The sequence below is a fragment of the Terrapene carolina genome, unplaced genomic scaffold, assembly GCF_002925995.2.
Source record: "Terrapene carolina triunguis isolate 2854851 unplaced genomic scaffold, T_m_triunguis-2.0 Scaffold141, whole genome shotgun sequence".
Lineage (NCBI taxonomy): Eukaryota > Metazoa > Chordata > Testudines > Emydidae > Terrapene > Terrapene triunguis.
Window position 1 is genome coordinate 10889467 of NW_020664492.1, and position 14602 is coordinate 10904068.

The window sequence follows — 14602 nt, forward strand, 5'->3', positions numbered from 1 at the left end:
GAATCTAAATTAAGCTATGCAATTGCTTAAATAAATGTATATAGTTGTAGTTAATCCTCCTGGTTAACAAAAAAGTACCACATCTAGCATCCATGCTACAGTTAGTTTAAATAATCAAATCAATATGTTTTAATGGTTATATCAACCAGTGACAATGAACTTTTCTTTGGCAAATTAATTTAATACACAAATGGGAAACAATTATAATCATTTAAATAAATGTGTTCTGCTTGCTGATTTAAATCCACCATGAGTGAAGGGAGAGGGAACAGATCAGGAGACTGGTAGAAGGGGGACGACAAAGGAAACGAATGGGAGGATGGAGTGGAGGGAGAGAAATTGCGCACAAGGATGTTCTATTTCCTTTAGGTCAAAATTTAAAATTTGTTTTAAATTTGTAGTGACTGTGCCTCTGATTTTACAATGAGACCCATTCTGAGGTCAGTGGGGTTCCATGTGAGCATGACTGAGTGGATTCACATGCAGGGCCACAGCCTGTTGTGAGATTTTTTGTGTATCTTTCAGTTTTTACTTTTCTCTTTTATGCTAATGATTGTTAACTGAGAAAAGGCATAAAATAAAATCCCGAAGCAGTAGTTAAACTGAAATAAATGAATAATATAATCCAATATTTTTATCAGCTCCTTAACTTGTCTAGGTGAGTACAGCATTAGCACCACAACACTACTGCTACTGCTGCCTCTTTATTGCAAATAGATCTGCAGGAAAAACTGCAATGTCAGCACGAGCACTGTTTACAAAGCAGCTGATGCACATACTTGTGCAGCAACAGGGCCACAACAGCAGGCTCAGTGATTCCAGCCAGTGCTATACACTGTGATACTAGTTAGAAATGTTTTATTCATGGTGTTAATGTGAATAGTCAATTGATTTTATATTTTGAATCTATTGTCGGCAGCAGTGCATTCTCTGGTGTGCAGTCACACAATTTGAAACTGGGGGCACCAGAGGCTCAGTAGAAAGCCATTCTGCTGGATGCCTTCTGAAGCCATCTTAGGTAGTTTGAGGGGGGAGAAATTCAGAGATTTAGGCAAACAAAACGATGACTTGCTGGAAATGTCATGATAAGTCCAAAGGATACAATTTAGTGCCTGTACTTCCAGATGTATACATATATACTGTCTATCTCAGGAAGCCTGCATCTTACTGTGTGCTTAAAATCATTTATAAACATCCCTAATATGATACCTCAATCTAGTAGGTGGGTCTAGTAAACAGTTTGGATTTTAAACTTTAAACTAAGCATGAACTAAAAAATCATTTTGAGGAATGGGATCCAATTTCCTTAGGATGACTATTTCATTTTCACTTTGCTGACAAGGGAGTTAACAAGTTTTTGTAAGAGGATGGTTAATTTGGGCCAGAGATTTATTCATGAAAATATATGGAAAAGCTTCCATGCAAGGAGATATTGAAAAAATTGGGCCTGTTTAGTTTAAAAGAGGAAATGAGTAAATGGAGATGTGATAGAGATATTTAAAATAATGAATATTATAGAGAAGGTAAAAATCAGGTGCTTCTGTTTACTCTCTCATAATATAAGAAAAAAAGAAACCGTCAATGAAATTGGAAGGCAGCAAACTTAAGGAATAGCCTGCTCATATGAGGTCAGGTTCTAGGGTCTGTCTATTTATCATATATACTTATCACCACAGTATCTGAGCACCTCACAATCTTTAATATATTTATTCTCGCAACACCTTTGTGATGTAGAGAAGTGCTATTATCTTCATTTTATAGAAGGGGAAATGAACCACAAAGAGGCTAAGTGACCTGACCAAGGTCACACAGGAAGTCTGTGGTGGAGCATGGAATTGAACTCAGGTCTCCCCAGATCCTAACCTAGTACCCAACAACTGTTACACAACCTCCCTGGAGCAACAAACTTAAAACAGCACACAATTAACATGTGGAATTCATTATCAGAAGATATCCCTGTTAAACATAATCCCAACTATATATACACAAAATGATGGGGTCTAAATTAGCTGTTACCGCTCAAGAAAGAGATCTTGGAGTCACTGTGGATAGTTCTCTGAAAACATCTGCTCAGAGTGCAATGGTAGTCAAAAAAAAAAAAAAAAAAAAAACCTAACACAATGTTAGGAAACATTAGGAAAGGGACAGATAAGACAGAAAAATATCATAATGCCACAATATAAATCCATAGTACACCCACACCTTGAATACTGCATGCAATTCTGGTCGCCCTACCTCAAAAAAATATTGGAATTGGAAAGCAGGTTTAAAACAAACATAAGGAAGCACTTCTTCACACAATGCACAATCAACCTGTGGAACTCGTTGCTAGTGGATGTTATGAAGGCCAAAAGAATAACTGAATTTAAAAAAAAATTAGGTAAATTCATTAATAGCTATTAGCCAAGATGGTCAGGGACACAAACCCATACTGTGGGTGCCCCTACACTTCTGACTACCAGAAGTTGGGTCTGGACAATAGGGGATGGATTACTTGATAATTTCCCTGTTCTGTTCATTCCTGCTGAAGCATCTGGCACTGGACCACTTGTCTGACCCAGTAGAGTCATTCTTTATGTTATCTTTGAAGCCAAGAGGTTAGTAAGATTCAAAGAAGTTTGTCCAATCTATGACTGAGAACATCCAGTTTTACATTAGACAGGACATTAGACGCAATTACATTAGGCAGACAGTTAATAAGGGATTTAAACCCTCATGTTCCAAGGTATAAACCAATCACTAAGTGACAGGGGCTAGGAAGAAACATTTCCTATGGGCAGGTTAAACTTTAACTGTCCATTGTAGGATTTCTTTCAGCTTCCTCTGATGCTTCTAATACTAGACACTGTCAGGAACTGGACAAGATGGACCACTGGACTGATTGGGTATGGTAATTCTTATGATCATATAAATACAAACTTTAAGGCTTCCAATATAATTGACATCTGACAGTTTACAAGCTGGCTCATGCCTAAATAATTTCCTTTACACCACCTCCCTCCCAACTCTCACATTCCACCCAAGTGGCATGATCACTAATACACCCCCTTGTGTCCTACTACTCCTGTTCTCCAGGCTTTTCCCATGCTGTCCCATTATCTGGAATTCTCTCCTGACCCGGTGGGCCATAGCTCCACCCTTTCCTCCCAATTCCTCCTCAAAACATACTATTTCTAGGAGGCTTTTAAATCCTAATCCATCTCCCACTTTCCATCACAATTTGGGATTTCCTTAAAAAGGGGGGAGGAAAATTAAAACCACAGAACCAATAATGACATGACTCACTTCACTTCATTTGCACTGCCTTTAGTAGGACCCAAACCCCCTTTACCTACGTGTTGTCTATTTAGAAAGTAAACTGAGCCCAATATAAAAAACTGCCATCAAATTTGTCTGTCATCATGGAAAGAAGTTACAGAACAAACTTCATTAATATTCTCTCTTTCGTTAGCAGCATGTCTGACAGATAGATATGAACCACTCCCACTCCAAAGTGCAAAGCACAGATCTAAAAAACAAAACAATTTTCAAAAATCAAACCATTCTGAGAAGCGCTCTCAGCTCATTTTAGTTAACTTACTGTGTTTCAGTGAAATACTCTATTCATTTAGTGTCAGTTTGATAGCACTGAAAAACATATTTAACACAGCTCATACAGACCCTAGATTTCCAATCATCTCTATGGTTCAATGCAATTCAGTACTAATATACTCCCAACACCTACATGAGGTAGATCAATTTTACTATTCCCATTATTACTAAAGCAGAAGTGTATACAGTAAAGTTTTCAGAAGTATTCACTAATTTTTGGATACCCAGCTTTGGATAACTTGGCTTTCTGCAGTGCCGAGGCATCACAACTCCTGTGGGGACACTTAGGAGAAAAGTCTGGCAAAGTCACTTAAGCCAAAACAAGGGATCAGTATTAGAGGGGAATTTAAGACCTGTGCTGTGTAAGTAAAACTGCAAGATTATTTTTCTAAACGATTGTTTCATTATTCTGGTATAAATTTCCAAATCATACAGGTACTTTTAAACATGTCAGTTGTATTTGCAGACCTTTTGGGAATGGGTGAAAAAAGCTAAAAATGAACCTGTGTTAAACAGAAACTGTACAACTTCAAAGTTACTTTAAAATTTTCCTGTACTATGGGGCTTTATATATATATATATATATATATATATAAAATTGGTTGTATTAACTTTTTGTTCTATGTTTCAAGTCAATAAAAATGTTGGCAATGTCAGTTAATAAAGTGACTTGCAGATTTCTTTTGTGGTGCGTGGGGGTACAGAAATGTCAACATCCCCTTGTAGACTCAGGTACCAGTTTGTTGTCCTGATGTTTATAAAATAGGTGACCACCGCCACAAGTCTCTGGGTGGCTGTGTCTACCACTTCCAATGTTAATCCGTGTGTTCTGGGGCTGGCAGTGGAGGGGTGACAAGTCAGCAGGAGGGAGCTGGTCCGTGACCACAATGGCACCTAAGGGCTCCCAACTCCAGCCTCACAAATGTGTGGGGGGTGACCCCCAGCTCCACTGGGGCCTCAGCTAGAAACCGCCTCCCACAAACAAATGCAGGGTCTGCCCAGGGATGAGACCCCACAGCCGAAGAGAACGACACCTCACCAGCCCCACAACACAAGGGAGTCCCCCCCGCAGCCAGACATGGGGGACGGGGCCCCTTCTCCCCAGCCAGGCACAGAGGACCCTTCACCCCGCTCCCTGCCCGCAGGCGAGCTCGCCCCTTGCCCAGCCGAACCCGGCACTCACGGAACTGGAGCCGCCCGCCAGCAACCTGCTCCCTCTGCGCCACTATCTCAGCGATCCCAGCTGCCCTGCGAACCACGTGACCGCCTGTCAGCTGTTCTAGTCCCTCACGCGGAGGCTTTTGGGCGCTGAGCAGGGCGCGCCCTCTGCACGCGCTGCGCCCCCCGGCCCGGAGCGAGGCTGCACCGCCGCGGCGCGGGCCCGGGCTGTCACGGGTGTGGTCGCCATCGGGGTGCGGCAGGCGAGCCCGGGCTGCGGCGTGCATGTTATCCTCTGGCATGACATCACAATGCTTTGTGGTGTTGCCGCTGCAGTGACATCTCAGGACAATCGGATGTCGTCACAACAGGAGACGACAGCGTTGTGTGGTGACATAGCCATGTAGTGCCGAAACGTGATTGCAGGTTCTGTTGAAAGGCTGGGAGGGATTGTTGGGGTTCACATGTTGAATCTGTGCAAGGAAGCGATACACAACAAGCGTATCCTTGTTTGTAGTTATGTCTGATACTTCACACGTCCCCATTTGTGTTTTGTGATTGTGAAACTTCCCATGAAATTTTCTGTGCTACGTAACTAAGCAGTTATCAACTTCAGTGAGTTTCGTTCAAAGGAACAAATTCAGCCATCCTCTCGTCAGATCAGGGTAGTTGAACGCTGTGACACAGAACAGTCACAGAGATCATCCTGCTATGTCAAACATCAGTGTCAGCACAACACAAGTGTATATCAGTCTAGTGCCATACAACAAATCTTTATGGCACTACAACACAATGTGGTGATCATGACATTATGGGGGATATTGTAATACTTGCTTATAGAAATCTCAGGGATTTATTGGAATAATTCCAGCACCACAGGCAAGACTTTCCCCAATCAGATAATTTAACACTAAGATAAAGATACTACACCATCTATGGACGGAGGGGCTGTCTACACTGATCATTACAATTTGTCTCTGTCAATTTATGAATTCCGTTTAGGTTTGTGAATGCCATGTTGTATTTCAACTTCCATTTTGAATGTAATCTTTAATGTGGCTTTGTGCATTCATTCTGTAGCGGGAACTTTATAGCTAGTTGACAGACTATGTCTGGGAAGCTGTGTCAGACCGATCAAGGGCCTTCAACACTAAATGGTTCTACCCCTGTGGGATAATAGGTTTTCTACCATCAGGGCCGTTGATTCTGAACAACTCTCTGCACAGAAGCTTTTTAATTTCCAGAAGCAGGATGGGTAGGCCAAGAAGGCCAGAAGGGTTGTATGGCCTACAGGAACTGGACCAACCCAAGACTCACAGAGGTAGTGAAGACAGAGAGGAATTGCATTCAGCAGTTGTTTTCCTAAGATCTGTAGCTCTCTTGTGGTTTTTAAGAGTAAAGTGTGTGTATTTAAAAAAATTCCTATGCTAAGCCTGTGGTTCCTTGTTTTACTGCCATCTTGTCCCTGAATGGGTTAAACTAGAAGCCCAAAGCTCACACAGCCAGGTGTACTCCAGATGAACATGTCTAATCAAATGGTGTCTCAGAAGTGCAGGGGCACTGGTTCTGAGGTCTAGGTGGCAGGACTATGGGGTCCTACTGCCCAGTACGGGTGTCAGACACAGGAGAGCACCTGAAAGGCCCAGAGCTAGGAACAGTGATCAGTCATCAAGACAACACAGGGAGCTAAGAAGCACATGGGATTCAGCAGTTGGATCCTGTCACAACAGACAGATGTCCATCCATCCAGCCAGACTGTGGCAAAGATATTTTGCAGTATGCCCCCAAAAATTATCTCAGGACCCATGAACATTTCACAAATCCTATTTGTGAAGCTGTTAAAAATTAGACAATCTTGGAGCTACCAGGCTACGTAGCAACCCTAACCCTAAAACTCTGTAAAGTGAAGTCAATATTTTGTATTTATAGTGAAACTGTTCAATGAAATATTGCTGATCTTGGGAGTTCACAAATTAATCTGTAGACTCCACAAAAATTATGAGATTGGTTTAAAATCATGATAGTTTTAAAATGTCTCAGTTCTTTTTTAGTCTGTCTAGAAATGTGTTCAGCTCTTTTGGGGAGGGAAAATTCTACCTCAACGGTACACAAAATGCACACAGAGGAATGGGGGTTTTCAGTGCTCCTCTTTCCTGGCAGATGGAAGAGCCACACTCTCCCCAACACCCTTCCATGCTCACAAGGCACCTATGGGCACTGTCAAGACCCTCCTCAGCTTTCAGCCCAGCAATATTACCTGCCAACCCTAAGCACTGTTTTTTGCTTCTCCCCTGGATGCTGTTTCCTGATCTTCTCTCTATGCACTGGCCCTTGCACTGATAACCATCGCCCTGTATCCTCCCTGAATGCCCCACTGTACTAATGAGACTTGTCCTCCCTTTCCCCTGCCATCTAGGGCCTTGACACCTTCCCCTATCTCCACTGCCTCTCCACCTCATGGGCACTGGCCTCCTCCCTCTGCTCTTGTGGACACTGTCACCCTCTCCTCTGTGCTTCTTTACACTTAGCCAGATTTTGGTGGACTTTCAAGGGCATAACAGAAAGCACATTCCTGGTACAACAATGACCCCTCTACTGAATGTCAAATACCTGCTTTAAAACCTGGAGGTGCCAGAGTTTCTCAATGAATCGGTTGTACCAAATTTTTAATATGACCAAGCAGAATTTCCCCCCATTCTTGTTAACAGAAACAGCTGAACCATTTTTGCTGAAACTTAAAAAAACAAAAACAAAACAAATCCTGTGACAGACACCCAGTATAGGAAAGTTTATCCCAAATGGTTTAAGTTTGGCAAAGTTATAAGCAACTGAAAACAGTCTTATCATGGAAAGTATTAGGCAACCTTAAATGGAGGTGGCATTTGCCACCTATATATTGTGTGTGTATGTGAGTGTGAGAGAGAGAGAGTTAATATCTAGAAACTTTGCCATCTAGTGGCAGATAAGAATAAATATATAATCTGAGCCAGATCATAGAATATCAGGGTTGGAAGGGACCTCAGGAGGTCATCTAGTCCAACCCGCTGCTCAAAGCAGGACCTAATCCCAACTAAATCATCCCAGCCAGGGCTTTGTCAAGCCTGACCTTAAAAACCTCTAAGGAAGGAGATTTCACCACCTCCCTAGGTAACTCATTCCAGTGCTTCACCACCCTCCCAGTCAGGGCCGGCTTTAGGAAGTGCGGGGCCCAATTCGAACATTTTCGGCGGGGCCCCGGCAGGGATGACTAAAAAAAAACCATGTTAAAAAAAGCCTTTCATTTCTTAGCAACCGGTTCCCTATAAAAAGTTCTGATTTAAGGGATGTGCCACAGTATGTATTTTTGTACCAATAGGGTTACCATACGTCCGTATTTTCCCGGGAGGAATTTTTTAAATTTTAAAAATTCCTCCCGGATGGCGATTTAAGAACCAAAAAGCCTGAAATGTCCGGGAAAATATGGATGTATGTTAACCCTGCCTAAAGTTCTTTTTTAAAAAGATGGGCCTGAACTAGAAATGAGCTCCGTTTCACATGTGTGGGTCCCAGCTGCTCCCTGCCCCCCACATTGAAGCAGGTGTGCAGGGTTACTGCCCTGGGAACTGCAGGGCACCAGTGGACATGGGGCTGCCTGGAGGTAGGGTCTGGCTGCAGGCAGGGCAAGGGGTGCGGTGGGGCTGGCTGGAGACAAAGAGGTGTGGGGCTGGCTGGCTTCAGGCAGGGCCGCAGGGGCGTGCAGCATGGGTTGGCAGGGCTGGAGACAGAGGAGTGCGGGACTGGCTGGCTTCAGGCAGGGGGGCAGCAGGGGTTGGCTGGAGACAGGGCAGGGGGTGCGGGGCTGGCTGCAGGCAGGGCAGGGGGTGCGGGGCTGGTGCGGATGGGAGGGGTGTGGGGCTGGCTGGCTTCGGTCAGAGCCGCAGTCGGGTGCGGCAGGGGCTGGCTGTGGGCAGGGGGTGCGGGGCTGGCTGCGGGCAGGGCAGGGGGTGTGGGGCTGGTGTGAGCAGAGGGTGCGGGTTCAGCCCACCCTGTACGGTAAGTGCCCCCTCCTCCTCCCTCCCCCACCAGGGTAGCAGCAGCAGCCTGGGGCTTGGGGGCTATTAAAAGGGCCCAGGGCTCCCCTGCTTCCACCACCCCAGCCCTTCCAATAGCCGCGGGAGCCCTGGGAAAGTGGCGGGGCTCCAGCGTCTATTTAAAGGGCCAGGGCGGTAGAAGCAACGGGAGCCCCGGACTTTTTAAATAGCCCCCAGAGCCCTGCAGCCCTACCCCAGGGCTCCAGCAGTGGGGCTCTGGTGGCAATTTAAAGGGCCTGGGAGCCCCAGGCCCTCTAAATTGCCCCCTGGGGAAGCTGGGCCACCCTGGTACGGCGCACCGGCTCTTGCTGGTACGCCGTACCGGGGCTTGGGTGCGGGGCCCTCTTGGGGGGGGGCCGATTCAGGGGAATTGGTTGAATTGGCCTAAAGCCGGCACTGCTCCCAGTGAAAAAGTTTTTCCTAATATCCAACCTAAACCTCCCCCACTGCAACTTGAGACCATTACTCCTTGTTCTGTCATCTGGTACCACTGAGAACAGTCTAGATCCATCCTCTTTGGAACCCCCTTTCAGGTAGTTGAAAGCAGCTATCAAATCCCCCCTCATTCTTCTCTTCTGCAGACTAAACAATCCCAGTTCCCTCAGCCTCTCCTCATAAGTCATGTGCTCCAGACCCCTAATCATTTTTGTTGCCCTCCGCTGGACTCTTTCCAATTTTTCCACATCCTTCTTGTAGTGTGGGGCCCAAAACTGGACACAGTACTCCAGGTGAGGCCTCACCAATGTCGAATAGAGGGGAACGATCACGTCCCTCAATCTGCTGGCAATGCCCCTACTTATACAGCCCAAAATGCCATTAGCCTTCTTTGCAACAAGGGCACACTGTCGACTCATATCCAGCTTCTCGTCCACTGTAACCCCTAGGTCTTTTTCTGCAGAACTGCTGCCTAGCCACTCAGTCCCTAGTCTGTAACAGTGAATGGGATTCTTCCGTCCTAAGTGCAAAACTCTGCACTTGTCCTTGTTGAACCTCATCAGGTTTCTTTTGGCCCAATCCAATAATTTGTCTAGGTCCCTCTGTATCCTATCCCCCCCTCCCCCCAGATGCTGAAAAGATAGGCCAAGCCTTGTCATTTTTAAGTGGTTAGGTACTGGCCCGCTTTTCTCCTTGGTGTCTGATCAGTGCTAAGAGGCTGCCTGTGGAGAGTTTCCAAGAAAGTCTGATAATGGAAGAACTAGGGCTGGCTAACTGAGAGTCCTCAACACTTTCCTGGAGCTCACCACCTTGTAAAAACAGTCCCTAAGTAATCTATTTTATTCATCATCATCATCACCACCACTTCCAGTTACACAACTTACCATGATCTTCAATTTTAATTATTTCAATCCATTTTTACCTGTGTTTTACTGAGAAAGTTGTTTCCCCCCCAACTCTCTCATGAGTTTTTAGTTATGTTTTTGATAGACCAATTTATACTTTTCTGAATGAACTGTACACTAAAATGTGTCAGAATGCACTGAAATGTCATTCATAGAATAAAATGTGTCTTGATTTCCCAAAATGGATTTCCAGGTGACTTTAGTGTACACTGACACATAAAGTAATTTTACACCACCATATTAATCATTCTGCTTCTTTAGTGTATAGGAATTGGGTAGTAATCCTTTAAGTAGTTTATGAGTCTGTTAATGGCCCTCACTGTCTTCTGTGTTTCATAAGCCATCAGAACCCTGTCAATGCAGCAGTGTGTATATGTAGTTAGGCCTTGCATGTTATATAGATAATGAATAAACACAGATCTGTCCTAAAGCAAGGAGGAAATTGCAAGAACATCTGCCTAGCAATTTTTCCAGCCTTATTCTTGTTGAACTTAGAATGAAGAGGCAGTTTGCTAAATGTGCAAAAACCATCTTAAGTTTATATGCTCCACGTTGATAGGCTCAGACTACAACTAAGGATAACTTATCAAACATTTTCGAAAGTTGGACAGAGCATGACATTTGGAAACTGGCAGCTGGCTACCAAAAGGACATCTCTTTTATTGGACTGCACTCCCACAACTTGCATTTAAAGGTATATTATCTGACCTCTGAGAAGAGGCTGTTCCTTGTCTAGGATCTCCCTATGTATACTGGTTGTGAATTGCATATGGCTGGTTGTCAGGCTGCAGCCATCTTGGGCCTGATTCTCCACTGCTTTGCACTTTGAATAATCATAGAATCATAGAATATCAGGGTTGGAAGGGACCTCAGGAGGTCATCTAGTCCAACCCCCTGCTCAAAGCAGGACGAATCCCCAACTAAATCAATCACCCGTGAGCAAAGTGAATGTGAAATGCTGGCTTTCTGAGATGGGTGAGTTTACATTCACTTTGGACAAGTGTAAATGCTTACACAAGGGGAAAGGCAGGAGAGAATTGGGCCTATTTTCTGTCATCTCAATTTCAGCATTCCTGTTGTCAATAATTCAGAGCAGTGAAAGTGAGATACCACAGGACCAGTCTAAAATTGAGTGACAATTGGGAGGCACATTGTAAGTGTGGACAAAGTAATTGCAGTGTTTAATTTGTAATGAAAGAGGTGCCGGGGTTTAATCAATTAGGTGCTGGGGCTCAAGCAATTTTTTTTACTTTCATAACTGATGCAGCAAGTTCGGAGGTGCCGGGGCTATGAACTGCCAAGTCTAGAGGTGCCAGGGCTCAGCCCTAGCACAAATTAGGCACTGAGTAATTGGATCTATTCAATATGTTATAGGAGTCTCGCTGTCACAGAGATAGATGCCTTAGATTTACCTAGGGTGACCAGATGTCCCGTTTTATAGGGACAGTCCCGATTTTTGTGTCTTTCTTATATAGGCTCCTATTACCCCCCACCCCCGTCCCGATTTTTCACACTGGCTGTCTGGTCACCCTAGATATACCAGACTCAGATAGCTGATCAATTAGATTAGACTGGCTGGAAGTTCAACTGGATAACTCAGTTGTATGTAACAGAAGTCATCAGCTCCCATAACAACAGTGTCCAGAACTAGAGCTAGACAACTTTTTTCATCTGAAACTTTTTTTCACCGAAAAATGCTGATTCAGGTCAATCAAACCATTTTGAGACTTTCTGGCAATTTTGGGGAACTGTTTCAGTAAATAAAGAAATAAAATCAGGAATATCAAAATGGTGCATTGTAACATTTTTAAGTGAAATATTTTGATTGTTCCAGCTAGATTCACAACAGGTTTTAGATGCCATTCACAAAACTGAGGAGGTTGTGCCTCCCTCCACAATACCCAATAGTCCAGTGGTTAGGTGCTTACCTTGAATGTGGGAAAATCAGGTGGGAGTCCCCAGTCTAATGCAGGGACTTGAAAGTAAGTTTTCCCTCTTCCCTAGATGAGCATCTTAGCCACCTGGCTATTGGCTAGCTTGAGGTAGGTCTCTCTCAATTTTCCATGTAGTAGCTGTTCTAGTTTGTATGAATAATTAATTGAAGCAAGAACTGGAAACTGGGCGTGCCCCCCTTCAAGTGAGTGCCCTAACCACCAGGCTGTATAGTAATTCTAACTCTCTCGCCCTTTGGCCCACTGACTCCTCAGTTTTGTGAATGGCACCTAAGGCCCCCTTTGAATCTAGCCCCTTGTTTCCAGATTTCCTGCTTTTATATAAAAAATAAGGTTAAAAATTTGTGAAATCAAAGTGAAACATTTTGTTCTGGGTCAAATGAAATGTTTCTGTCACTCTGAAATGGATTTTTTTTTCAGAATTTTCAATTAGTCAAAAATTAAAATTTTTTTCTATTTTTGGCACTGCCAATGAACCAAAACAATCAGTTATTTGCACAGCTCTGTTCCAAACAGCATTCTGCCAGAAAAATGCTGGCCTCTTTAAAAACCAGCTACTCTCCTGGCTCTCTTTACAGATAGAAGATCCCTGTAGTGATATGCCACAGCAAGGCTGAGCATCGCTGAACTGTGTTTAGTTAAACCTCTTGATTACAGCAGCAGGGTGCTTCTTACTTAGTTCAGGAATGACAGAAATTAAAATGCTAATGGAGTATTATACTGTGTATCTGTGTGGCAATTGGAAGTGAGGCTACTTTATTAAAAACTAACCAAGCATTTTCTAGTCAGAAAATTGGGCTGTAGCAGAAAAAGCCAAAGCAATCTCAAGAGTTTGCACCCCTACTCGGTTGTGGAGGCCCATTGTGGAGATTTATGTCTTCCCCTGCTTACTGGCCAAATAATGGTTGACTCATAAAAACAATAGTATGTTTCTGAATGGAGAAAAACAGAAGAGGGAAGCAGCAGTCCAAGAATGCTCCATATTCTATACTTGGTTCCACCAGTGTAAATTCAGATTAATTCCATCAAATTCAATAGAATTATTCCAGACTGACACCCCTGAAATGAGATCAGAATCTGGCCCTTTGTTAGTAAGGTATTGTAGATGATAGTAATAGTACTTTGCACATATAATACAGTATGTCTTTCATCCAAGGATCTCAAAGCCCTTTACAAACTGTAATTAAGCCTCACAACACTCTTTCCCATTGTATGGGTGGGGGGGAACAGGGTATGTCTACACTTCAATTAGACACCTGTGGCTGGCCCGTGCCAGTTGACTCGGGCTTGCGGGGCTCAAGGCTGTTTAATTGCACTGTAAATGTTCCAGCTCAGGCTGCAGCCCAAGCTCCCATCTCACAGGGTCCTTGAGCCTGGCCTCCAGCCCAAGCCTGAATGTCTACATCCCATTAAACAGCCCCTTTGCTAGAGCCCCGTGATTCCAAGTCAGCTGGCACAGGTCAGCTGCAGGTGTCTAATTGCAGTGTAGACATACTCACAGAGGCCCAGAGGTGAAATGACTTGCTTTAGGTGATGCAGCAAGCCAGTATACAGAACTGAGGAGTTTTGATTTCCCTTCTCCTGCATTAACCAATAGACCCTACTGAAAAATTATATTTTCAGTAATCTGAAGAGCTGACATGAGGGGCAATTAGATTGAAGAAAAGTGCAACAAACAAGCTAAGGTGTTGAAGTTTATTTCTTTTTGTTCTAACAGTGTGTCAGACTAATGTGTCAGAAAAGAGAGAACTTCCAGGGGAAAGTTCTTTACATTTTACATGCCTGGAGGCGAATCCCACAATCTTTAGTCATGTGAGCAATCCTTAATTATGCATGTTGTCCTATTAACTTCAGTGGGACTACGCAGATGAGTGAAAGGTGCAGGATCAGATGCCTGGAAAGCAGTGTCTCACACGATAGCTATAATTAAAAACTGCTTATTTCACACTCTTAATTGTTGGGAGAAATGAGTCTGCATGCTGACTTCATTTCACCATAAACTGCCTTTGTTGAGAACATGAAATATCAGCACTTTGTCTTCTGGCTTATTCTAGCTGATTCATGCCCCCATCAGTCAGCCACTAGAAAATAACACTGAACAGTATGCAAAGTCCCCGTGACATAAGGTATTGTTATTTTCTTTCTATTGTTTCTGACTGACTTAAAAAGCTTCAGCATTTGTGATAAGTTCAGTTAGGCATATTGGTTTCTGTTGTCTCTGCCAACAGCAGTGCTCTTACTAACATTGATTCAACTGTGGGTGCATGCATGCACGCACACACAAGCTCACTCTGACGTTCACAACGACCTGGCTACGCTGTTACAGAAATGGTGTTGGCAGGCTTAGTGTCTCCTGAAATACTATAAATAAGAACTAAGCGTGAACACTTTTGGGTGTTTTGTAGCGGTGTAGTAAAGAGGGAATGAGGGGATTTTTATTTTTCTTATTGTTTGTAGGAAGCAGGCTGGAGCCCTGAGTGTGGGAGTTCCA